Source organism: Brienomyrus brachyistius, chromosome 11 (genome assembly GCF_023856365.1).
Source record: "Brienomyrus brachyistius isolate T26 chromosome 11, BBRACH_0.4, whole genome shotgun sequence".
Lineage (NCBI taxonomy): Eukaryota > Metazoa > Chordata > Actinopteri > Osteoglossiformes > Mormyridae > Brienomyrus > Brienomyrus brachyistius.
The window spans coordinates 3196991-3224224 of NC_064543.1; the positions used below are offsets into that span (position 1 = coordinate 3196991).

Consider the following 27234-nt stretch of genomic DNA (forward strand, 5'->3'; position numbering starts at 1 on the left):
AGACTGTAAAACTAAAAGTAATTGAAATGGTGGGATCTAACTGATTGCTGTAAAACAAATGCTATCCTGAGCATTATGGGAAGACGGACTGAACTTGACAGGAAGATGTACACCGAGGACACATTACTCCAGTGGATATCAAAATCTACATACCACAAATCTACAACCTTTCAGATTTAATGTAAAAACGGAAAAACAACTTTTTCTTTTTTCCACAATCTTTGCAGTACAGTTCACACTCAGTTAAATTGCAGGATGAATTCCTGTGGTCAGTCCAAAGGTTTTCAATACAATTGTGGTCTCAGCTCTGACTGGGCCATTCCAGGACACTAATCTTTCTTCTAGTCTATTCCTAGGTTGGGTTTGCTTTGTGTTTTGGATTGTTGTCGTATTGAAAGACTAAATTATCCTTCTGCTTTCTAGCAGAGGGCAACAGGATTTGCACCAAAATATCTTGTTTTTTTAGAGCTATTTATTTTCTCCTCAGTGTGAAGGAGAGCCCACCGTGAGAGAGCACAAGCTGTAGAAAAATAGCATTTAAGGAACCTCACATTTCAATATATTTTAAAGTAGGGATTATTTAAGGATTATTTTATATAAACTCTGTACAACTGAGGGGTGTTTTAATTTCTCATAGACATCTGACTCATAACTATTCTTGCCCATTTGGGACTGATTTATTTTGGCTGATTATGAACTACCCATGGACATAATTGAAACCATTTTGATTTTACTACAGGGACTACAGGGTAGCCACTATCACAATCGCAGCATGTTTGGTTAATCCAACTCAGTAACTGCCTGATGTTTTAATATTTCTTATTGATTCAGCTCAGAGAGTTCAAGGTAATTTTCAGCATGTTTGTTTGATGCAGCTCTGGGAGTGGTTCCCTCGCAGAGTATGTCTGATTGACTTAAGCGTGGGACCTCTGGCTATAGAGTTTCTCCCTTACCATTTTGTGATGGATATTCATACTGAACAGGGAGAAAACAATATTAGGTTGGGTAGATAAGTTTCTTTGTGCTCCAGCGGGGTCGAGCCTGCCAACGGTGTCAGTGGCAGAACAAACCTGACAGCTGGGCCCAGGTGGGGCAATCTTTTTTAGCATCTTTGAAGATTACTGTATTTTTTTTGGGGGGGGGGAGGGGGGCACAGGTGGTCATTTGGGCCCCCCTCCACCAATGCCTCCTGTGGCACCGGCACTGCCTACCACCCAGGCCAGATATCACCGACTTTGCATTCAGCACAGAGTGATGAGCTGCGCTAGCTTTGCGCCAGCCATACCTTTTGGAATTATGAAGAAAACGTTTGATCTTGATCTTGGCACTATAGTATAATATGTAGTGGTTCTGTGGGCCCCATAGTTGCCATGATGCTATGATGGGAGCGGTCACGGAAGTGAAGGCCTGGATGCATGAGGCACAATCTGTTTGAGTTTAAAGAGCACTGTGAGGACAGTCTTATAACAATGAATTTTTTGTGGTTTACATGGACATCGGGGTGCATTTGTATTGTATGCAGGCTTCTCACCATCCCGGTTTGCTTCTGTTCCAGGAACATTGGACAAGACAACGTGCCATTAGACCTTCACCCTGACCACATCTATTGCTAACAGGAGACTGAACGTGGATTAATGAAGACCAAGTGACGGAGGGTTTGGCTTCATATCACGGTCTGATCTAAAAGGGCTTTACACCGGACCACTGTACTTGCTCTGAGGGTTTGATTTTCATTTTATTGCATTGTATGCTTTTGTTTGTGTTCACAAAAGAAATTAAGGCTTACATGTGTAACGACCACCCGGTGCGTAATAAACGAACAATCTTCCATTGAGCTTCACATTGTGCTGTTAATCAGGCACGGTCTTGGTTTCCTCCTCATTGGCCTGTGTATAGCATATTAATAATGCCAAGATCTCCCTGCAGGAGGCGCTCTTCATACTAAGCCACATAGTCCTCAGTGCCTTATACTTTCTAACCTGGACAAATGCAAACTGAAATCAAAGACATTGCTAAGTGCCCACAGACTGTATTCCTTTGAACATAATATAGTACGACACAAAGTATCTTGCAGTAAGTCGGTACATAATATTTATTTTCAATAAACAAAGTTTCCATATTTTGAGACTTCTGCTTTTATGGAGGTGGGAATGCAGGACAAACTCCCCCCCCACCCCCCCCCCCTCAAAAAAATGATTTCTTTATACATGCTTTATGTCTTCAATGTTTCTTGTACAAAGTGTCTGTACCTTAAACAGCGTATTGGCAGCCTCCTGTCATGCATTTTCAGCACATCTAATTAAATGGAAGAGCATTTTCTTTTCTTTTTTTTTACATTAAACTCCATTTTAAAAGCTTGCTTACTGCTTCTGATTACCTCACTAAATCCCTTGGTTCATATCAGTGTCATTGTGCTACTGTTTAGTTGCATTTTATGTATCTGCTTTTCACAGCAACTCTAAGCTGGGCTTATAGTCATACTCGCTGCACTAATTCAGTTCACTCTTATCTGAAAACTGAATCCACATAGTTGCAATACAGAAATTCCAATGTCAGTGCCTCACGCATGGGTAAAACCGCACTGTGCTCTATTTTGTGTACTTGCCAGAACCTGGCTTTATTGTCATATTAAGAATGTGTCTATCTCCTGTTTTGCTTTCCCCACTCATTGTATAGGTGCCAAACTGGGACGGTTTTCTTAGCCCACTGGCACCTTTTCAATAGAGCATCTTATTCCAAGACCTTTTATGCTGCACAGGGTCACAATGGGAGCTGGAATTTCCAAATCTCTCCATGTAAAGCTGTTAGGAATAAAATCAAGAAGTGTCAAATCAAGAAGCCATATTGAGTGGTTCCCATGTTTATTTCATTAGCCATTATAGTTAGTTCCTTCATTTATTCATTCGTCATCTTCTGTACCCACTGTTCTATACAGGGTTGTAGGGGATCTAGAGTCTATCCTGAAAACTACAGGCACGAGGCAAGGAATAACCCAGGAAGCAGTGCCAACCTATTGCAGGGCACACGCCATTCATTCACACACACACATTCACACCTATGGGCAATTTGGCAACTGCAGCTCAGGCTCAGGCATTTTTGGACTGTGGGGGGGAAACCAGAGAACTCAAAGGAAACCCCACAATGACACGGGGAGAACATGCAAGCCCCACACACAAACAGAACTCACTGCATTTATACCTGTTAAATGGGGTAGTTAGTTATGTTAGCATTAGTATTTTATCATGGAAGAGTATATTTCATTTCTATGTTTATTCCTTTTGTTAAACTCTTGAGTATGTGTATGTGTACAATGATTTAGGTCTTTTGAATAAGCTTTAAAGTTATTGAAAGATTCCTCATCCAGCTTTCAGGCCCTCATCCAGTATAAGCACCCTGAATGGGATGCCAGTCCATCGCAGGGCACGATGCAGGGGAACATCCTGAATGGGATGCCAGTCCATCGCAGGGCACGATGCAGGGGAACATCCTGAATGGGATGCCAGTCCATCGCAGGGCATGATGCAGGGGAACATCCTGAATGGGATGCCAGTCCATCGCAGGGCACAATGCAGGGGAACATCCTGACAATTCAAGCTTTGCAAACACACTGTCTAGGTGATGAACTGGAACTGAGCAAATTTTGAAGTAGCAAAGAAATGTGCACTTTTGAAATTTTATCCTGCTAGTTCAATAACTGAAAATAATTTAAAGGATCTTTCTCCAGCTTTGCAGACACCTTGTATGGGTGAACAACTGCAGTTGATCAAATGTTGAGACAAATTTCCCCAAAACTGAACTAATGTCACTTAGTGACAGCAAAGGAAGGGATGAAAGCAGATGAGATTTGACATTGTGATAAGTCAAAAAGTATTTCATGGATTTTATTTCTCCTTCCGAAAAGGAGTAAATGGATGAATATCTGTTGCTAGCTGCTGTGCTCGGCAAAGTCTGTGTTAGTTTGTGGGTAGGGAATTTGTATACTCTGTGAAAGAGCCAAGAGTTAAAAATACTTTTATTTGTAAGTTCTGTCCTTGATTTGTAGCTAATCCCATGTATTTATTGTAGATAAGAACATTAATTTTATAAAATAAAATGCTGTGTCCCGTTTGAACCATCTCATTTTCTGTGGATGAATATTGTCTGAAAAGGTGGATAAATGTTGTCTGAAAAGTACGTCATAGTCTTTTGTAGGTATAACTACGGGTTTCTATTTTGCCGCTTAATGCATCTGGAGAGCCAAGACAATGCAGCACAGCTCATAAACCACACTGATGTTGTCACTGTCAATAAAAAATTATTAAGGTGTCCAGAATGGGCTGAAAAATTGAAAAACCAATTTACCAAGACAGAGAAATACTGGTTTCACATATGGCCGTGTCCTCACAGATCTAACATCATGAAAAGGCAATGATTTGCATTACAGAGAAAGATATATTACAATTATACAGGTTAAGAATCACCTACTGTAGGCACTGTGTTCCTTGCTAACCATTTTACTTATGCCCAGCTCTGGAGCTGACTAAGATTTGCATTTGGAATTTTGTGGCAACTTTGAAAGTATACAAGCTTGCAACTTAAGAAGTATCCTTTAACTTTGTGCTATTTGTTTGCCTCAATTGTGGTACCAGTCTGTGATAGAGTATAATGAAGCCGGTAGGAGATGGCCATCTTGTTTTGTTAAAGAGTAATGTATGGTGGAGTAAAAACTCAATCATTTGCTTTTGACTCAAGAGGTTAAAATGTTTCTTTTGCATGCATCTGTGCAAGAAATAAATAAAACAAGTCCGGCTCATTTAGAGACAAAGCTCACGTCAAAGGGCCTTCTGTGCAGTTTTAAAAAGTGTGATGTGCTTAATAATTGATGCTGAGCTGCCTGCTTCAGTCTTGCTCCGGAGGGAACACATTAAGATTACAGAATGTGCAGACTGTTGTTGTGCAAACTAATTTCCAGAAAAATATTGATTTCCTGAGTGAGAGGTGAGTGAGAATATAATGCGGGGGATAAATGATCTGAATATGTGTCAGGTTTGTGTCTTACAAAGATTGAAACTGGAAATGTAAAAACTGGACACTGGAAAAGCAGAAAAATCCCAATACAAAACTGTCCCCGTCTTCATGCTTTCGCACTGTGTTTGTTGTCTTTTATTTGTTTCTCTTTTCTCCTTTAAATCCATGGCCTTAACAGTTCAGGTATATTTCCTATTTTATTTTATTTTTTCTCTGCAAATTTCAAAATAACGATTGAATAAATTTGTCTCAAGGGCTCTTTGCTGCTTCAGTGTGTGTCCATCAGTTACTTCATGATTTTGTAGGAAAACAGGCAAGGTGGGGGGGGGGGCAGGTGGGAATATATTTTTGGAATATCTTGATTGATTTCTAAAGATCTGCAGTCTTCCAGTTAATTGAAACCGGCACTGCCCTACTACAGGACCGGATTTCTGGGGAGCTGTCACCTAATATTCCATAAAGCTGGAAAAAAATCAGTAGGTATCAGCAAGATAAAGAAAAAAAAACAGGAGTAATCATCAAAAAAAGGACAGTCTGAACCTTGTCTGACAAAATGAGAAGAGGAGAGCTTGGGAGAGGATGAAGAACCTGGCCGTGTACTGATGGACAGAGTGAGGCCAGCTCACTGTCATGTGTCATTTTGGGCTATCAGATGGGCTATCAGATGGGCTATCAGATGAGCTATCAGATGAGCTATCAGGTGGGCTATCAGATGAGCTATCAGGTGGGCTATCAGATGGGCTATCAGATGAGCTATCAGGTGGGCTATCAGATGGGCTATCAGGTGGGCTATCAGATGGGCTATCAGATGAGCTCCTGCGGACCTCAGTGACAGCAGACTCCTGTCCTCTTGGTATCATCTCCCTTCCTGCAGTCTTCTGAGAGCTTCTCGGGATTAATTAACATAACCTGGAATATCTCTGTGGAATCCACATCTGCTGTATTTTCTCCATAAAAGCCTAAAATTATTGTTAATTACATTAACATCCTTATAGAAAAGACATTATTAATATTATAGTGTTATTATTAAATTATAAATCATTATTTTCTGTTTTTTTGTGATGTTTTGTAGCAGATAAAACTAGCATTAACTTAAAATGTGGTCAAAAAGTCTTGATTTTGGGGCAGTTTTACATTTTGGCCAATCAATGATTCAAAGCAACTACAATTTCCCATATTATATGTTATTATCCTAAGAAAACTCTAAGCAGCAAGCTGTACAAAAATACGATCTCTTCCAGAAAGCATAGCTAACTGCTCAAAGAATAAATTGTTACAGACATTGAAGGTTCTAGAAGCTTTTCACACTTGCTTTTCACACTTATTAATAGTAGCCTCATTTGAGTATGTGTCACGCTATTGTAACTCAATAGGTTTTCATGGGTGTTGCATTTCCGTATTTTTAAGTTTAAGAGTCATACCATATTGACAAACAATGTGTTTTCCTCACAGGTGTCAAATTATCACCATAAGTTCCCAATGGGTATTTCTACTGGCTCACTGGAAGTGGACAGTTGAGGTGAAATTGCTGCCAGTGTTCATGATAAACAACACTTATAAAAACCATATCCTACATAGAAGCCCTTCTCAGCCTGATGGATGTGGCAAAGGGGCCACACTTGAATGCCAAGTCTGCCTTCTGCACAACACTAGTTAGTTTTCCAATTCCTGCGGAATAACAGCACGATTATTTCAGTTTTTGTTCTCATCCTCGGCAATAGTTGTGGTACACTCTCACCTTATTAAACCGTTATGCTCCACAGCACTTCAGACTGTTTTGTAGGAGGAAAAAACATCTTCTTGTTGCAGTGGATCCCTTTTATGCTTTTATCTCTTTTATTTACACTGAATAAACTACTCCTGCTTCAATTAAAACTTATGGAGGAGATAACTCATACCTAAATTAAGTGACATCACCGCCATCTCTCCAAATGCAGATGAATTATATCATATACGGCTGAATAGTTTGGAAAATGGGGCGGCGGGGCATGAAAAATTATGCAGAAAAATTGCCAGTCCCATAAAGCACTGGAAGCATTTTCTTGAAGTCGTGCCTTACGCCTGTTTTGATTCTTTCTCAAAAGGTATTGTACAATGAGTGTTCTGTACTTCATTTTACAATTGCTAAGCACATTAAATATACAAGGGTTTTTCCCCCTGATGTTACACCTAGAAACGTAAACTCATAATCAATACAGAGTTTGATTTACAATACAGAGAAACTTACATAAATGCACAGGCCACTTTATTAAGAACAGCTGTTCACCTGCTAGTTCATGCAAAAATCTAATCGGGCAATCATATGACAGCCACTCAGGACATAAACTCATGCAGACGTGGGTGAAAAGCTTCAGTTAATGGTCAGATCAAACATCTGAATCGGGAAGAAATGTACTTGGGCCGTCTTCTGGATGCACTATAGCAGTGTTTCCCAGTCCGGTCGTCGGGGACCCCCAGCAGTCCATGTTTTTGCTCCGTCCCAGGTTCCAGTAGGGAGCAAAAATGTGGACTGTCTGCCAGGGAGCTGGGAGGGACCAAGAAAGTGAGAACTGTGTTGGAAAACACTGACTAACACTGACTATCCTAAGATCCATTACAACATTACATGTACCCTCAGCAGACAATATTTTAAAAAAAGACTATCTGGGGGGCTTGGTTGCTGCACTATAGCAGTCTTGCTGCCTGGTCTGTGCAGTATACCAGAGCTGGTGTACACCATTTTCAAGTCTTCAGCAGGGCCTGGTAATCGTGTGTGCATTGGTGTTCCAGATGCTGATGTCAGATCAGTTAACTGTTGGAAGAGTTTGTGTAAAAGATGACATTTCTTACACTGTGCATCATTTCTTTTGGGGCTGAAAAGGCTGCAGCATCTGTTTGCACTGTCATATTGGGTCTTTGCTGCCATGTGGTCCCTGCAAATTTGAGATGTTTGACATGATTTGTACCTTAAATGTGTCTAGAGATGAATACAGAAGGTTTTTGTTATTTTGGAATATCTCGATTGATTTCTAAACATCCGCAGTCTTCCAGTTAATTGAAGCCGGCACTGCAGCTGTTGCCCTGTCTGGTCTTCAGGTCCTTTGCTGTAGGGACAGCCTGTGGAGCTGGAATTTTGCCCATTGTCCATAGTTCTGTATGTCAGTTTATGAGCACTGCACTACCAAAACCATTGCCACACATCATGAAATTGTCATCAGAGACAATAAACTTGCAGGGGAAGATCTAGTTGAGGCTTTCAAAAGTCAAATCGCTAATCCAAGATCAGAGTAAAATCCGGGTGTCGGAAGGTCAGGCACTAAAATTGCGTTAAAGAAACTCCAAAGTCATTGAGCAAGAGAAGTAACAAAAGGTTACAGAAAATCCACAATCAAAATATCAAAATCAAAACTAATGCTCAGACTTTAATATGCAGAAGAAAGACAAGTTTTTGCAACAAGGTGAGAGTAACCTAACTGGTAATGCAAAAACAATCAGGGACAATGCAGGTAATGCAGGAACAGGCAGGAACAATGCAGGTAATGCAGGAACAGGCAGGAACAATGCAGGTAATGCAGGAACAGGCAGGAACCAGCACAATCCTTAGTATTATGATGAGGGGGATTGTTGTCCCTTCTACACTGGTGAAACAGAGGTCTATGAGGACATAGTAATGTGGGACTATTTGGAAATGTATAGTAATCAGAAGACGGCAATATTTTTGTATGTTGACTTTCATCCCAGGTTGGATAAAGCAGAGCTTATGAGTCCGCTAATAATTATTTAAAGGATTTTTAGACATAAACATGAACTGATACATATGCATTCAGTTTTAAGCATTAAGTTGTTTTGAACAAACCCAACCATATTAAAGGCATTATCCAAATGCAAGTTTGTTGTCATTCATTCTGCCATGAACAAATCATTCAGAAAATCTAGTATGTGGTAGCTGACTGTCACCTGTAATTAAGTATAATTTTAAGGTCTTTTAATTGTATAATAAACAGGCATCTTCGACGTATAGATTTGCCAGTGACAGACTGGTCTGTGGAGATAGGCTCGTCTCCACTATCCTCTCTAGTTTTCATTGTGTCTATTGCTCTTTGTGATTTCTATGAATAGGATATGGTTGAATGGGCATCCACTATGGGAAACACCCTGCTATTCGGGTTGTGCTTATTACCTCATCCAACCAGGACCTCCAGCATGTACTTGAGTGATTCAATTGAGTGTGAAGCAGCTGGAAGGAAAATCAGCACATCCAAATAAAGGCTATGGTATTTTCTCAGAAAAGAGTGGATTTTTCCTTTCAAGGGGGGGGGTGAGTCTGGCTTTAGTGAAGTAGTAAAAGTAACTCAGAATCTAGTTCATGAGTGATAGTAGTGATAGTGATAGGTGAAATTGATAGGTAGATCCATGGACGTCATTAGATCCGATCAATGGGGGCTGTAGCCCAGAGTATTTTAAGCTTATAGCCAGAGTATTTTAGCCCCAATGCCAATTTTCCTTCAAAAAAAATAGTCAAGTCCCAGGTAAACTTATCTCAGCCCCTTTAGTAGCTAAAAACACCCCAGGGCAGATGTCTTCAGTGACTGGAGTTTTTTTGGCAATGAGGTGGCCTGTGACACTCAAGTGTAATTCATGGTCCTGCTTTACCATGCAATTTAACTGCCTTGAAATAGCACTGCTGCTCCTTCGGACCAAGAAGAGTCAGTTGAGGCGCTTCAGACATCTAATAAGGATGATGCCACCTGGATGACTCCCAAGGAAGCTGTCCCACGTGTCCCACTGGACCCGCTTGCGGGATTATATTTCCCTGCTGGCTTGGGAGGCAGGGACTCTCCAGAATATGCTGGCTCTGATCTGACCTGCTTGGTATGCTGCTACTGTGACCCTCGCCGGAAAAACAGTGGAAAAATAAGACCAAGGTCATTTGGTCATTACTTTCGAAGAATGGACAACAGAATTGCCAGTGAGGTCTTCTCAGTGAACTGAAAACTATACTAGAAATGTTAGAAGATACTTACGCATCAAAATCGTTACTTCACTGAATATGAAACCAGTTTAAAACATTAGAAAAGACAATAGTCTCGGAAATGCACGCTTGCACCAGTACACACAATGAGAATATGACAGTAGTCTGCAGGGGAGTCTGCAGCCTATGGGCACTAGGCAGGGTGCCAAACCATCACAGGACACATTTACACATGCATAATTTGTAAATTCCAGTTAACCTCAGCCTGTTTTTGGACTGTGAGGGAAAACAAGACTCCCCAGAGGAAAGCTGGGGAGATCATGTAAACTCCACACTCATGTAAAACAGACACTTTCACAGCCTTAGTGTATTATGTTTGTTTAGCATTAAAACAAGGGCCGGCATGGTGGTGCAGAGGTCAGCACTGTTTGGTTCGACTCTCCGCCTGGGTGACATGTGTATGGAGTTTGCATGTTCTCCCCATGTCGTCATGGGGTTTCCTTCGGGTACTCCAGTTTCCCCCCCACAGTCCAAAAACATGCTGAGGCTAATCAGAGTTGCTAAATTGCCCGAAGGTGTGCATGTGTGAGTGAATGGTGTGTGAGTGTGCCCTGCGATGGGTTGGCCCCCCATCCTGGGTTGTTCCCTGCCTCGTGCCCATTGCTTCCAGGATAGGCTCCGGACCCCCCGCGACCCAGTAGGATAAGCCTATTAACAATAATAGGATAAACAATTAAAACATTAAGCCTGTATTTGATTGAATTCCTTCCTTGTTAGGATTTACTTGTGGTAATATAATACATATACACTACTTTTATTGTACCGTATACTACTTGGAGGTGGAAACCAGTAAACCTTAAAAAATATTAGTATCATATTTACAAAATTCAAGAAATATTTTGGATAAATTATTTGAATATACTCAGTAGTTTACATTCTGAATACAAGCTGACAGCCATTAAAATGGTCACTCAGTGAAATCTACTTGGTCTGACACAGAATAAAATGGTATCGCGGGTGCTCATGGTTGAGCTGGTGACTTAGACTTATGTCTGAACACTCATCTGTTTTGTCGAACGTGATTTTTGAACGTGATTTGAACACGACCCTCATTCTTAGCTTTTGCTTTGACCCTTAATCTTTCATTACATTTTAGTACTGACCATTACTCACTGTGAATAATTAAACCCACTTGCGCTGCACTTGCATCTACTTCCTTTCTTTGCCACTATTATTGGTATACTAGATTCAGATTCCTTGTTATTTACTAGTATAATGAGATTATGGGCGGCATGGTGGTGCAGTGGTTAGCACTGTTGCCTCACACCTCTGGGACCCAGGTTCGAATCTCCGCCTGGGTCACATGTGTGTGGAGTTTGCATGTTCTCCCCATGTCGTCGTGGGGTTTCCTCCGGGTACTCCGGTTTCCCCCCACAGTCCAAAAACATGCTGAGGCTAATTGGACTTGCTAAATTGCCCATAGGAATGCGTGTGAGAGTGGATGGTGTGTGAGTGTGCCCTGCGATGGGCTGGCCCCCCATCCTGGGTTGTTCCCTGCCTCGTGCCCATTGCTTCCGGGATAGGCTCCGGACCCCCCGCGACCCAATAGGATAAGCGGTTTGGAAAATGGATGGATGGATGGATGAGATTATGCAAGTTCATATAAGAAATGTGGTAAGTAAAAAGTTGAAAATAAAATGTGCAATAACACTCTGCAATAAATGGTACAGAAGTGATCATAAAGTAGTGATAATTCAGTAAGGAATACATACAGGGTATTAATATGAAGTGAGTATTACACATGGAAAAAATGCTTGTATTGCAGTGACCATTATTATTGCACATTGAAATGAATTTCACTTCCAGAGTAATGAGCAGTAACTATTAACAGTTCGGTAAAGGAGGTTTAAGTATGAATTTCATAAATATAAGAGCTTTAACAGAAACTGGTTGTGTAAGATTAGTTCAGTGTTCAGCTGTGTGATTGTCCTGGGGAATAAACTGTTTCTGAGTCTGTTAATGTGATTGTGTACAGTATAGGGTATGGGGACAAACAGACAGGTTGGAGCTGTTTGAGTCTGTGGAGATGTTTAGGGGTTTCCAGAGGCAGCAGTTGTTGTAGATGGTCCCCATATTTGGTAACTACATCCTGATGATGTTTTCAGTAGTTCTGACTGCTCTTTGCAGAGCTTTGGTCTGCAGTGGTGCAGTTTGCAGTGGTGCAGCTGTTGGGTAGTGCAGCAGCTAGGCAGGTACCTTGTCCCTGTAAGCTGCCTCATTTTTGTCAAAGGTGCTTCATTTGTAAATCAGAAGGTCCGTACTCAAATGCCCACTTACTGCACTGTGAGGCTTACATGCCTCAGTTTCAAATAATTCACATGATATAAATGTTATTGCAATAATTTCAAATTGCCCACATCACCACACCCTAAATTTTAGGGCTTAAATCAACGATTCATTTCTCAACAGGTGTAACATATATACAATAGTATTTCCCATACTTCAGAGAATCACACTGAGCTGTATACAATATTAGACAAATACATTCTTACCGTATCTAGCTGTTTTCTTTTAAAACGAAAAACAAAACTCTGTTTTTGACATATCTACTTTGCACTTCTGATCCCCTGCTTCTGGTTTTTGGCAGAATTCAGGTTTTTTTTTTGTCTGTGTCATGACACAGGAAGGAGAGACTGGCGTAAGGTTAAATGTCTGGGGCTTTATTAGGATAAACACAAAGGATCAAGGAACAAAACAAAACTGGGCCGTGAGGAATCCGAACGGGAACAGGGAGAGGCTTAGGGTCACACAGAGACTAGCACAGGGATGGACACAGGCAACAGGAGGGATGACATCAATGACCAGACTGGGGTTGATGAGACAGACAATGCTGAAGGGTAACTGAATCACAGATTGCTACAGTACTTTAGCAGGACTGCAGCTGAGGCAGAAGAAAATTGAAGAAGAAACTGGTTGTCCAATTAAGTCTAGATTCTAAGCAAACAGCTAGCTTATGGTAGCCTTCTAGTAGAAGAATATCAGTTATGTACAATCAGTCAACAGGTCACTAATTGCCAGTAAGGCCCCATGCTGTCTGGAATGTTATGCTGGTATTTTGTGTTGGAACACTGTAGGTTCATAAAAGAGATTTATAATACAGATTAATCAGGAATATAGCAATTAACAATGCCTGATGAATTAAAAGAGGAGGTTAAAGTGCTGTAGGTATGAATACTATCACCTCTTCTGTGCTCTATTGGTTAATGGCAACAGATAAAAAAGTCAGGACAAACTTTAAGTCCTTGCTGGTTCCACTCTAATTCACGCTTTATTGATTCCGATTCAGGATGTCCGAACTGCTCCAGTCACTGGCATTACTGGAAGGTGAGACTGCAGCTAGATGACACTGTATAATGGAATTTAATCTTTACTGGCCTTGAAAATTTGCACAGATAACATATACACAGGTGGCATGGTGGTACAGAGGTGTGTGTCTGCATTTGTGTATGTGTGTGTGTGTGTGTGTGTGTGTGAGCGGGTATACCTTACCTTATGGGGACACCACAACATGATGAATACCCCCTTTTTTCCCATATGAGGATCAATGAAAAAATGAAAAATTACAAAAATTCTTTTCTTGGTTATAGTTAGGGCTGGGTAGGGGTCAAGGTTGTCATAGTTAGCGTTAGCATTTTTCCCATAGAAATGAATGAGCGGTCCCCATAAAGATATGTTTACCCGACATTTGTGTGTGCGTGTGTCTGCCTGATGGTGGATGGGCAACCTTTCCTTTTGTCTGTTACTCCTGTGATGGGCTCTGTCCGCTTGTGGAAAGCTGGAACATGTAACCAGCAGCTATGATTTGGGTTTCAGCCAACATGCTTGGAAGGGCTATTTCAGCAGAAATCCATGCCTCCTATCAATTCTATTCATGAATTACAAAATTAATTTACTACGTCTCAAAAACACTTATAACCTCCAAACAATTTAATGGGGATATTTTGTGCCAAACCGGAAGAAAAGTGAGTGGGCTTAAACAATGGCAGCTTGAGTGGGAAGCACCTATCAAAGCATTTAAATGCAAATGCAAATTGGTCTCAGGAATTGTGCAAAGGCTCCGCTATGCTCAGAGAGCTGTGTTTAACGGTGCTGGCTGCATAAGCCATACTGTTGGGTTTCCTAGAAAAAATTAAATTCAAAATGACTTTCATTAACAAATGTTTTATGCAGCAGGAAAGCACAGTGATGTAGATGCACAGGGAACTCTATTGTCTAGTTCCCCTTCTGACCCCTACCTTTGTCTGTGCTGCTTGGCTCACCTACGATGTGGATCAGCACCAGAGGATCGGAGGAGCCTGGCATGACAACAAGTTTTTTCTGTAGTGCTTAATGTCATTTCTTAGAAGATATTTTTTTCATGTGATCATGATAATCTGATTTACTTAATTGATATAAATACTTTATATAGTACAATTCTGTGTTTGTATAGCATAACGCAAGGTATGTTTGGAAATGGTAGTTTCAGTATAATTTGAATTATATTACATCTAATGATAATTTAACTCCGTTTTGCAATAGTCATTACATGCCACAAAACCATCCTGTTAGATATTCATGCTATATGTTAATTCTCATACTGTGTATCACATCACCTTCCTTCACTTCTCGCCTTGTGAGAATTCTGGGGATGGAGGAGAGAGGGACTTTGATATGATATTTAATTATACCTATGCCTTATCCCCTGCAATGTTTGCTCTATTTCCTCTGAAAAGGAAATAAAAATCACATGTCTGGTCCAGCTCCATGTCACATGGTTCCGTTGGCTGCTGAGTTATGGATGGGGGGGGGGGGGGGAAGAGGTATGGCACTGAATTTCTTCTAATTGGTATTTCTGTTTTCTCCTCAAATTCCTGAACTGCGGTCTTCCAAACCATAGTTGCTGTAGTTTGAGACCAGTTGAAGACTGAGAAGAAACGCTTTCAATCTCGAGACCAAGTCAGTGAAAAAGTGGCCAAGACCACGACCAGACTTGAGTACTACAACTGCAACACAAGGGTGTTTTTGTTAACATCTATTACAAAAAATTAACAGCTTCAAAAAAGGAAGATGCGAGATATAACAAAATCCAGAACTCCTCAAAGTTCTGGAGGCATGGTGTTCCTCATCAGTTTTTTTTAACTACTGACTTGCAGTAAAAGGCTTTGACAGTGTAAAGCCGAGTTGATATGCAGACACATGGCTCTTCACACTGATGCCTGTGCTTACTGATTCCATCAGCAGGCAGGAATCACAATGATGCTTTCATACAATACAAATTAACATCTGCAGAGAGACACAAGGCCCATATTAAGCAAGGCAAGGTCTCATTAATACCAGAAATGCTGTTGTTTACCGAGTGAGCTAGTTATCACTCTATAACAACCATGTTACAGCTGTTTGTCCAGGTCTGTGGAGTGAGTCTCCCGCAAAAATTTATCCAAGAATAACCATATATACGTTAGAAAGCTACTATTCAAGGATTTGGGACAGCATTGAGATGTTGATGGCAAGGTTAGTGGGCCCTGTATGAGGATCCTTCCGGTTATCCACAGTTATTCCAGTACTTTCCGGAGCATCTAAGAGTCATTTTATATAGCCACGATAAGGGCTAAAATAAGAAGGTGTGTTATCATTTGTACTCCTGAGATGCAAATGAAACCATTAGATTACAGTGATAATTAATTCATTGTGATAGTCAAGCAGGGCAGATGACTATCATCACTGAACAGGAAATGGAAAAAGTGACTCCAGTGCTATTTCTGTTAACCAAGAAACACAAATTAAGAGGTGCACCCATCAAGGGTTTAAAAGAAATACCCTTAAAGGCAATTTAGATTGTACATGTATATCAAAATTGTATTCTCATATTTTATCTCATTGTCGGTCTACATCCAAATATTTCACAAATTTTAAAACATGTTGCCTGAATTCTGTTCATTACCTTCCTATCATATTGATTTATAACTTTTAATGACTTCTGGTAATGTAGAAATATACCTTTACTCTCAGGCGTTATTTAGTTTTTACTGCGGGCAGAAGCTTAGGTTTTACCGATGTGTGTCATAAATGGTTCGACAGCTGTGAGGAAAGATGCATTGTGGACAAAGGATGGAAAAAGTGTCGTGGAAACAGATGAATGAAAAAGAATGTTACAGCATAAAGGAATGCTGAGGAACGATGAGGTCATACTTACCCTTATCTGCTGAGCTGCACATGATGAGACTGTGCTCACATATATAATGAGCAGAAATTCCAACCAGTTGTAGTTATGCAGCTGTGCATAGATGCTGTGACTTAACAGGTGGCCACATTTCACCAACAATCAGGGAGGTCACATGACCAGTGCCACACAGGAAAGTGGAAGAACATGATGAAGGCATATTCTTCTGTTTTCTAATGGGACCACAGAGAGGCTGTCGCATACCTAACACAGTCAATGAGCAGCCAATAAATGGCATCTATTTAAAATGAAAGTATGAAATCAGTAAGGAATTATTGTTGCTTACTCTCTTGGAATTAAGCAAGATGAAAAATGCTTCTTTATGTTTGCACTTCTCCTTTTGTGCAAACTGGGTTATATCATCAAAAAGGCAAAATACACAGTATATCTTTTCCAGCCATTCAGAGACCATTCCGTGTAGAATTAATGCATTGCCTAGAACACTATAGTATTCAGCCATGGCTTTTAAGTTCATTTGGCTAAATTTGACTGAAAGTAATGTTTTGTTTTCATTAGATTTCATGTTTCACATAATCTGTCTTAACAAAAATCTTTCCGCCTGCCTAGGGAGTTTTATTAATTGTACATTTTAACAAGCAAATAACTACACATCCACCCAGTCGTGGTGTCACTTTTTCAAAGAGATTTTGTTTTGTGAAGACGTATATGGATGTTAGTTGTCTATGTTCGGATACTCTAGGATGAAATATACCTGTACCTGTTCGAAGTGTTAACATATTTATCGTTGGTTCAACTCTTTCATGCCACCGTGCCCTTAGGCAGGAACACGTCAGGCTGTCGGTGAGAGCTAGTGGCTGCCCGTCAGGTTGGTGTGTGTTGGACACGGCTGGTCCCCATTGGCGCGGTTCTGGCCCATTTAGCATGTTGAATCATCATCAGAGCTAATCGGCAAAACTGAGCTCTCTGATTAGGCTGTACGTCAAGCATTGCCCCTAGTCGTGACGGTGTGCTCCAGAGCAAATTTTCGCAATCAATGGCAGTCTACAGGAGCTGACCATTCGTCTGTCTCGGTCAGCGATAATCTTTTGCCGTCAACTTGCCGTGAATACCCAACATAAGACGCACACACAATGTGTAAATTACCAGTTCAATATATGCACTAAATCTATAACGGACACTGACTCCAGTGGAAGAATTGACCATTAAATGTTATCCATCATCATTAATTAAGACATACATCACCTTCTTCTCAATGGCCATTAACTCAGATAGTTCTGCTCTTCCTGCCCAGTGTCTGAAATGGCTTTTAGTCGCATTATGACCTGACTATCATTCATGCTGCCCCTGTCTGTATCAGTGCAGGGTACTCGTGTGATATGGCTGGGACAGTAAGTTTCAATGTCAGATTTTCGTGTGTGCTTTGGGCCAGTTCACTTTAAATCAATGCTGTACCAAAACATCGCTATTGTTTAGCATTCAGGAACCAACCGAGATGACAAAGGAGCCTGGGAATTTAGCTTCTTTTAACTAAAGGGAAGGGGGAGAGACTATATATTGTGATTTTGATCCACACAGTGATCACATTTGAGTATCGGTCCATCTTTAATTGCAATTTAACTGAGACTGTTCAGAAAGCATCACTGAAATATCCAACAATTGCATTTATATATTTCTTCTTAATCAGCCTATTTAGCAAGCAACTCAGAGTTAAGATGAAAAACAAATGTAGTACAACAGTGTTAGAAATTCACATTTCTGTACTGTAGTTATGCAACGCCTCATGCATATAAAAGAAAAGGGGATCTTCTATTCTCTTCTTAAGAAACAAATAGAATTTTTTGGTAGGCCTAGATAAATAAGTTTTAAACCTCTGTTTCCCCTCTATTTCTGTTTAAAAAATTTTCCCTTCTATCTAAAAATCACCACAGTTACCATACCATGTTATACTGAAGCATGCAGATTACCACATCAGTACTGTGCTGTTACAATGTAATGATGTGTTACAGGTGTGCTTACAGTAGTAGGCCTAGAATATGTTACATCTTGCATTATAACCAATCAAAAAAGAGTGACAACCTTCTTTGGTTTAAGGTCTGTTTAAATATGCAAATTACCTGGCAAATGAAACACAATACCAGTAAGTAAGTCCCATCAGAAAATTGCTGGTGATCGAACAAAGATTGCTAATGCAGCTTAGGAGAATGACAGTAAATTTGCTTTCTGCCAAGGCTGATCTGTACCTTGGAATTCTGGGTGGATTTTCTGGCTCACAGAGCTCTTCTGAGTGGTGGTGCTTCCAAGCATCAATATTTCACAAGGACGTTCAATGAAGTGTGAGGTTCAGGCTGATTGCAGGGAGGGGTCTGCAGTTGTGTGAGAGATTCCATGCCATAAATGGAGCCTGAAATGATACTAAGTTCTCAGAATGCCAACACTAAAATTTGAAAGAAGAGTCATGAACGGTTATTTCAAAAATTACATTCTAAAAGCATTCTTTGATATGCTGAGAAAGAGCTATATAAATGATTAAAGAGGTGATTATATACCTGAAATATAGCCATTTTCCAGTCTTAAGATTACTTGGCATTTATATTTAAACGGGATGCATTTACACATTTATATTGTAAGGGAATTTATGGATATAAGTGTTTAAAAGCAAAATTATAGCAATAAATAAGGCTAGACAATAATTCATCATATAACCTGAGAGTATAGGCGGTTCAGTTTAATTCTTTGAAATTATTCACCTACAGAAGTCAATTACAGATCCATTAAAATTGGAAAAATCAATACATCTGTTTGCTTTTCTCTTGACACTCTGCTAGTCATGGCCGGGCTTTAGCAAGGGTTTGCAGAGAAATAGCATGAGGCCCTGACCTGTTAGGGCCCCCTAAATAATCTTAATGGGCAATTTTTATGTAAATATATGTTTTTATTTTTTGTTGCTCTGCAAGTGTCACAAATGTCAGGAGAGGCATGACCCAGAGGCAGCACTGGAAGGAGCCAACAAGGGTTTTACTGGACAAAACAATTGTATACAGGACCACGATGAGATATAAGGACAAGACTGGAGTAAGACAAACTAGAACACAGGGAGCACTGCAAGGAAGGGACAGGGAACAGCCAGCAATGACAACCACAACAATGACAGTGACCAAACTGGGGATTACAGTGAGGGCAGGCACATATATACCTGTATACACACCACTAACAAGGAACTAACAGGGGCAGGTGTGGGTGATCATGACAGATTAAGAATGATTAGGTAGTTAGGAGATGGCCAGCATCCTCTACTGGCCAAACAGGGACATTTATTAAGTTTATTTTTTCTCATTTATTTACAAATCTATATTTTAAGGGTTTACATATACAGTAAAACCTCAGATTGTGAGCATAATTTGTTCCGGAAACGTGCTTGTAATCCAAAGCACTCGTATGTCAAAGTGAATTTTCCCATTAGAAATAATGGAAACTCAGATGATTCGTTCCACAACCAAAAAATATTCATATAAAAACGACTAATACAAAATAAAAAGTAAAAATACATAAAACAAATTAACCTGCACTTTACCTTTTAAAAGAATCGTGGATGGTGTGAGGGAGATGAGAGAGAGGAGAAGAGGAGGGTTATTTTGTAGGATGACTTTTACTATAATAGAATCACTGCTATCTGTTGGCTGACTGAAATCTTTTTCTTTTTGTGTGACTTTAACAGGGAACCTAGCCAATGACAGCCGCTTTTGCCTCCTTTTTGATTTCACAGAAATGTGACATTGCATTGTCGTTAAAAAGATTCATCACTCGCACTACTACGTCCTTATTCAGGTGGTGCTTTTCTACTAAATTTTGACTACTCGTTTATCAAGTTAAAATTTATGAAAAAATTTTGCTCATCTTGCAAAATACTGGCAAACCAAGTTACTCGCAATCCAAGGTTTTACTGTATAAGTGCTTAAAATCAAAATTACAGCAACAAACAAGGTTATACAATAATTATTGTTTTATGGTAAATTTTGGTCATTTATTGCCAAAAAACTAGAGGGTTGCCAGCGACATGAATGCTGTAAAGTGTCTGTATTTTTATGCACATTTCTTAAAGTGTCCTTCGCCGGGACAAGGATCAGCACCTCCAAGTCCGAGGCCATGGTTCTCTAGCGGAAAACGGTGGATTAACCTATACAGGTGTGGGATGAGTTACTGCCTCAAGTGGAAGAGTTGAAGTATTTCAGTCTTGTTCATGAGTGAGGGAGGAAGGGAGTGGGAGATCAAAAGCTGGCTTGGTTCAGCAACGGTAGCCATGTGGATGCTGTACCATTCTGTTGTGGTAAAGAGGGAGCCGAGTCAGAAGGCAAAGCTTTCAATTTACTGGTCGATCAACATTTTCACCCTCATCTATGGTCATGAACTTTGGGTAGTGGCCGAAAGAATGAGATCCTGGATACAAGTGGCAGAAATGACTTTCCTTCGCAGGCTGTCTAGGCTTAGCTTTAATGATAGGGTGAGGGTATGAGTGTAAATTATGGGGGGGAGATTGCAATCCCCCTAATAATCAAAATCAGCCAATACAATCCCCTGGACCCCCTTAACAGGGTGGAGACTCCCCCAGTTATTCTGTTTAGAAACTCTTCTTAGTGTTCAGGGAAGAGGTATTCAATAAAATTTTGCAAAGTTATCCTTATTTATGGATTGATTGTTAAATATATACATGACGGGTAAATGAAGGCCCAAGATATTTAACAGGAGTTAATATACACTATGCCCTATGCAATATTTGATGTTCCAGCTTTTGTATGCTTTTGCAAAGATCTTACACTTTCATTGCTTTCTAGAACTCGGTTAGTGAGGGTACTTGGTTATTCTGTAAACCACACAGCATTAAAACAATGTGTGATGGATGGCTTGCTGCATTAAAACAGATTGTTACTGTCTTCTGGCTTGTCATTACGCTGTCTTTTCACCTTTGACTCTCATTGAAATTTCACTTCCATAACACATGGTTAATGAAAAGCATGCACACTTTGTTTTAGGCTTTGTAATGGTGTGACAGCTCTGGGCTACTTGTGGTCCATGCAGCAATGGCTAATTAAAGATACCAGCTTTGATACAGCTTACTTTGTCTCTCATAATTTCAGATAGTAGATGGCTTTTTTTTCTGTGCTTCAGATTTCAGCCATTTGTTTTTAAGTTAAATCTCTGTTGTAATCCTTTACTCTGGTTGAATTTTGATATGTATAGCACTTAGTATTTTATATAGGTAGGGTCATATATGGGCAACTTTTTTGAGAAATATAATGAATTATTTAATTACCTCATGTGTCCAGATGTTGCTGCAAAATATTTTTTGATACGGTAGGCTTATGGAATCCATTATATCTTCGTATATTAGCCTCCACTACGAATTTAATAAAATTTTAAATTGCAACACCCCCCTCCCCCATAAAATAGAAAATAGTGGGGGGGGGGGGGGGGCAGGGGGCGTTGACAACTCAGATAGCCCAGGGGTTTCTGACCATGTGCCTCTGGCATTATTCTTTCAATAATTCAGTGCTTCATAACAGTAAAACATTTTCCCCCAGTTTTCAAAGCTTCGCTTTATCCTCATCAGCTACAAAATAATTTCTTCTGCCACAAAAGCGTTTGAAAAAGGTTTTCTTCCTGATTCATGTGCTGTTCTTCAGCGTGCTGACTCAAAAAGCAGCCACAGTCTAATGATATCCATCTGGAGGATGAATGTTTCATAGAAGAGTATGGAACCCAGAAAATACATGTAAAATCAACAATGAATTTTATTAAAAGGAGAAACTTATTTTTAGATTAAAACAAAATAGATTAAGAAATGTATCTAGTACTTATTTTTGTTACTTTCTTATTCTTTTCACCATGAGACACCCTTAGAAGCACAAATAGACCCTATCTTTACACAGTCTTTCGTGAATGATTTAATGTTTTAAATTAACGTGGATTGCTGTCATCAAGGCAAATATGTCACTGTCACTAATCTCGCTTTATATTCAAATTAATGATGATGTTAGTAATCTAGCTAATATTAAGTAACGGTGTGAAGTAATCTATGCAAACGACCATCATGAATACAAATATTAACCAGTACGGTCATAAATACTAGTTAAATAGATGATGTTCATAAAATATTTTCATTGGTGAATAAGACCTCAAACTCTATGCAGTAGACAGAGGAGAGGGCATATTCCATCTATAGTAAATCTCATTGGACAGTGACTAGACCTATATATATATATATATATATATATATATATATATATATATATATATATATATAGGCCACTGAAGGAAATATAAGTAATCATGTTAAAATCGCAAAAAGGGAGAATAGTATGAGCGTCACTACAGGATCTGAGTCAACTATGTACTGTGATGGAAGAAGTACTCAATTTTACTACTTAAGTAAAAGTCCAGATACCACCCCAAAATGTTACTCAAGTAAAAGGAAAAGTTGACAAGTAAATACTATTCTTATGTAAAAATGAAAAAGTACATGTTTTTAAAAGTACTTAAGTATCAAATATAAAAATACTACATATTAAAATCTATTGATTATACAAAAAACAACATATTTTTTCAAAATCACTCAAGACAGAGTGGCAAGTAGATATGCAGATATTTTCTTTTTATTCAAAAGCAGTAGAACTTGCTGAGCCTGCTGGTGCAGATTAGTGCAATGAATTTTTTATTTTGTGGAAAACAAAGGCTTGACCTACAGGCCAGATTTAATAATGAATTATAAGCATTTCACAGGTTTGTGAAACCTTATAAGTGGTGAATGAGCCGGCTAAAACCTTCGTACTTCGTTACGGCTGATTGTCCAGTGAAATCATCATTATTTCAGTAGTAGTTCTGGTGCTAACTTTGATTAATCATGATTAACCACAGAGAACTCTGCGATCATTATAATTATTTTTTATTTTTTATTGATTCGCAGCCTTTTTTATATAAGTGCTTTTGCAACGTGCAAATAAGAATCTCTTTGTTCATTATACCTTTGGATTGCAACTGTCTTATGTGTTTGTGTTTGTAGTTTTAATAATAATTTTGAAACAAATTCTGTTTTTCATGCTGTACGGAAATTGCACTGAACTATGACCCTAAAATCGAGGCTTGTACGAAACTGTGAATTTTATGAACCTTTACACCCCTATAGGCAATGTTAACGTTACGAGCAGAGCTCTCTAGATCTAATTGAACCGAGTTTGTGGGACCACTTTCCATTACCTTCACTGTCATGTAACACTCTTTTCCTTGGATACTTCTAAGATATTGTCAAATGGATTCAGTGAAGGTCCATCAACCATCTATCAAATAGCAGGGTTTGAAAACTGAGCGCCTGGATGATGCCGATCATTTCTTATGCAGGCAAATGTCTTTCACATGTCATATCACACTTACCAGAGAAGAGAATATATTTTGAATATTTTTTTTCTTTTTTTTTTAATTGTCATTTTACCCAAGGAAAATACAGCCTCCCTGCTGTAAATAAGAGACCTTATTTAACATTTCCAACATGTGTTCTGAAAGAGCTTAATTTCTCAGTCAACCTCAGGTCCAATTAAAAAAAAAACATCTTGCCATCATGCAATGGCAAAATATTCAAATATTCCAGTTACAGAGCTGTGTATAACAACCCCATTGCCCCCAAAAGAAAGGACAACTTTAAGGGACATTAATCTATAGCGGATCCTGTTGAATGTATACAGACAACAGAGAAGCTTGCAGTACGTATCTAGAAAGAGATTCAGGACTTACTTTAGTGCGATAGCAGCTCAGGACGAGTCACAAAATGCAATACAAATCATTCTGTGATGGCACACATTATAGAGCCAATGAGCTACTGGTGACTTAAGCATTGTTCTCATTCCTTATGTGGATGACTTTGAATTCTGTAATTCTCCAGAAACTTATAGCATTTTATGCCAAAAACTTATGCCAAGCGAAAAAGAGAAATACCACACATGTCCTGCATGCAATCCCTGGATAAAGACTGCCTCCTATTGGACCCCCATTTTGCATATATTTCACTCTTTGTTCTACAATAATCTTAACCCCTCATAGGGTATTGGTCTGTGTCCGGTGCCTCATTGCCAGACACAGCATTTGTCTAGTATATAGAGATGTATTTGTAATACCAGTTTGTATCTTTAGTCCAGTGTCAAAGGTCACCCACTGATTCATATTCTGCTCCCGGGATAAATACTATCCCAGTTCCAGCCCAAGAGCATTTATCACCTGCAAGTACAAATTGAAGCAATTCTAGGAGTCTTTTGGATTTTACACAGCATAGTTCATAGTGAGCGGAGTAGGACAGCAGACATGGTTTATCACTGACAGTCCGCGGCTGGGGACCGTGGTGACATTCATCTGTGCGCCTTCAGCGTCACACGATCTCAATAGATGAAGACTTAGTGAAGGTTGCAAGATGCATAACGATAGCAAAAGAGTATCTCCATCTTTAGGACAGAAACAAATGCAGTTTACAGTATCTACAAACAAGACAGTGGTCAGAAGCCCCAGAGTATGTATTTTGGGGGGATGTGAAAAGTAAACACTGGCAGTATGCAAATAGATAAAAAGAAAAGCTGCTGCAGAGGTCAGGCTTTGCAAACAGCAATATGCTGACTGCTCAGCATAGCATGAACAATCCCCTGTATAGTTTGTTTTTTCTTACAAGGGCTCAGCACCATAATCAATGGAGAAAAACTCATTCTTTTTTTTCAAGAATTTGGCCTGAGACGTGCAGCCACAAATCGATTGCTGTATCTAATGCCTCCTCAAAAGCAATAATTATTGTATTCTAGAGTCATATCTGCATTTTCCGTTTTACTTTTCCTAATGCCTGGTTCTTCCCCCTCTATGGAGAGCGGCTTTTCAATACACACGCAGAATAACTCTCTGGAACACATGCTGCTTATTAGTTTACAGGACAGATCAGATCCTGTCGAATAAAATTCTTCCTGACATTGCAAGTGAAAATCTTCACTCAGCGTGTTGTCACTGGAATTATACAAATGAGGAAGAAATGTGATGAAATGACATTTTCAGCAAATAAGAACATAAATCAGACTCAATCCCTGTATACATGTACTCATTCCAATCAATATTCTAGACTTAATGCGAGTAATTAGTACATGATATTTACTTAGCAAACACTTTTATCCAAAGCAACCGATAGTGGAGAAGGCAGGGTCAGCCCATCCCTGGAGAAACTGGGGGTTGAGGGCCTTGTTTAAGGGCATGATGATGAAACATTATGCAGACCTCAGGATTTAAACCAGCAACCTTCCATTCATAGGTGCAGAATTGTTACCCACACATCGACCACTAAAAATTGATCTCAGCCATGATCCTCGGTCCTTCAACACAACAGCCTGCTCTCCAATCACGGCTGTTTTAGTTACAGTAAGTAGGTAATACAAACAGAATGTATTCGTTTTAAAGTATAAATAGTAAGACTACAGTTAGAACTGGCATTTTTTTGTAGCTGTAAAGGAATGCAATGTCTGAATGTTATTATGTTGCTTAAATCGAACAATTTGTTTTTACATATCTTTAGTTCAAATTTGTAGCTAAAAGTGAACTCCTTTGTCACATATATTCAAGCCAAATGGTTCACTGAACTCCTGACTCTGATCCATTTCATGTAAATGATAATTACTATATGGTCCAAGAAAGTGATGTAATGAAACAAATATGGGTTATGGAATATTTCTAATGTACGCTTCTTTCTACTGATGCAGTTGGAACGGGATAACATCACAGCCCTTGGAAGATCATGTGGTCAAGTCAAGTCAAGTGGGTCTTTGTCATAGCATTTATATACAATCCACAGCACAAAACAGTGGCACAAAACAGTATTCTCTGGGACTGTGGTGCAGTATACAGTATATACATAAACTGCAAAGACAAGTAAACAAGGCAAGTGCAACAGATGAGGGAATGGGGAAAAGAAAAATAATAGCTAATAAATAAAAATAGAGAATATACATACACTAACACACAGGGGAACTAGGAGTGGCCACACAATATAACAGATACTGTATGGTGGCTGCTGTAGAAATGATAAATACAATAGATTTAACAATGTTACAGATATGACACAGATGTAGGAAAAGGTGTAGTGTTGGGCAGTGTCCACTGGATAAATCTGCTAATGCTGGTGGTTAGCTTGGATGCTCCCAAACCTTCTGCCAAATGGAGGGGGACAAAGAGAGAGTGTGAAGGATGGGAGGGGTCTTCCACAACGCTGGAAGTCTTGTGGATGCAGAGCGTGAGAAAGTTATATAGGGGTCCCGATAATTTTTCCAGCTGTGTTAACTATCCGTTGTAGGGTCTTGCAGTCAGAGACATTGCAATTCCAAAAGCAGTAATGCAGCTGGTGAGGACACCCTCAGTGGTTCCCCTGTAGACCATGGTCAGGATGGGGGATGGCAGACTTGTCCTCCCCAGTCACTGAAGGAAATAGAGATGCTGCTGAGCCTTCTTAGCTAAGGAATAGGTGTAGTGGGTCCAGGTGAGGTCAGCTGTCAGGTGTACTCCAAGGAATTTGGTGCTCCTGACTAATTCCACTGCGGAGCCCTCAATGTGCAGTGGAGGATGGACAGCATGGCTCTTTCTGAAGTCAGAAATCACCTCTTTCGTTTTGATTTCATAGTCAGACAGACTGTTGCACTTGCACCATTCCACCAATTGTTGTATCTCCACTGTTGAGACCAACCACTGTTGTGTCATCAGAAAACTTGATGATGGTGTTGGTGCTGCACGTGGCTGTGCAGTGATGAGTCAGCAAGGTGAACAGAAGGAGACTGAGCACACAGTCCTGGGGATTGCCGATGCTCAGAGTGATAGTGCTGGAGACCCTGCTGCAGATGCAGACTGTCTGGGGTCTCCCTCTCAGGGAGTCTGGGATTCAGTTGCACAAGGAAGCGTTGAGGCTCAATTCTCAGAAGGGACAGGGGCAGGTGGAAAGTATTGGAGATGGCATTATCACTGTAATGGTTTGGGAAGTATGAAAACTGAAGGAGGTCAT

At 39.8% G+C, this 27234-nt stretch overlaps 1 protein-coding gene across 4 annotated transcripts in view; it reads left to right on the forward strand.

The window, feature by feature from the left end:
- Nucleotides 1-4111, forward strand: part of LOC125704097 (CD276 antigen-like) — a 43316-nt gene extending 39205 nt beyond the window's left edge. For all 4 annotated transcript variants that reach the window (XM_048969425.1, XM_048969426.1, XM_048969428.1 and 1 more), the window contains one exon: nt 1556-4111. The gene's annotated coding sequence lies outside the window, so the exon portion shown is untranslated. The remainder of the gene's footprint in view (nt 1-1555) is intronic.
- The last annotated feature ends 23123 nt before the right edge of the window (nt 4112-27234 follow it).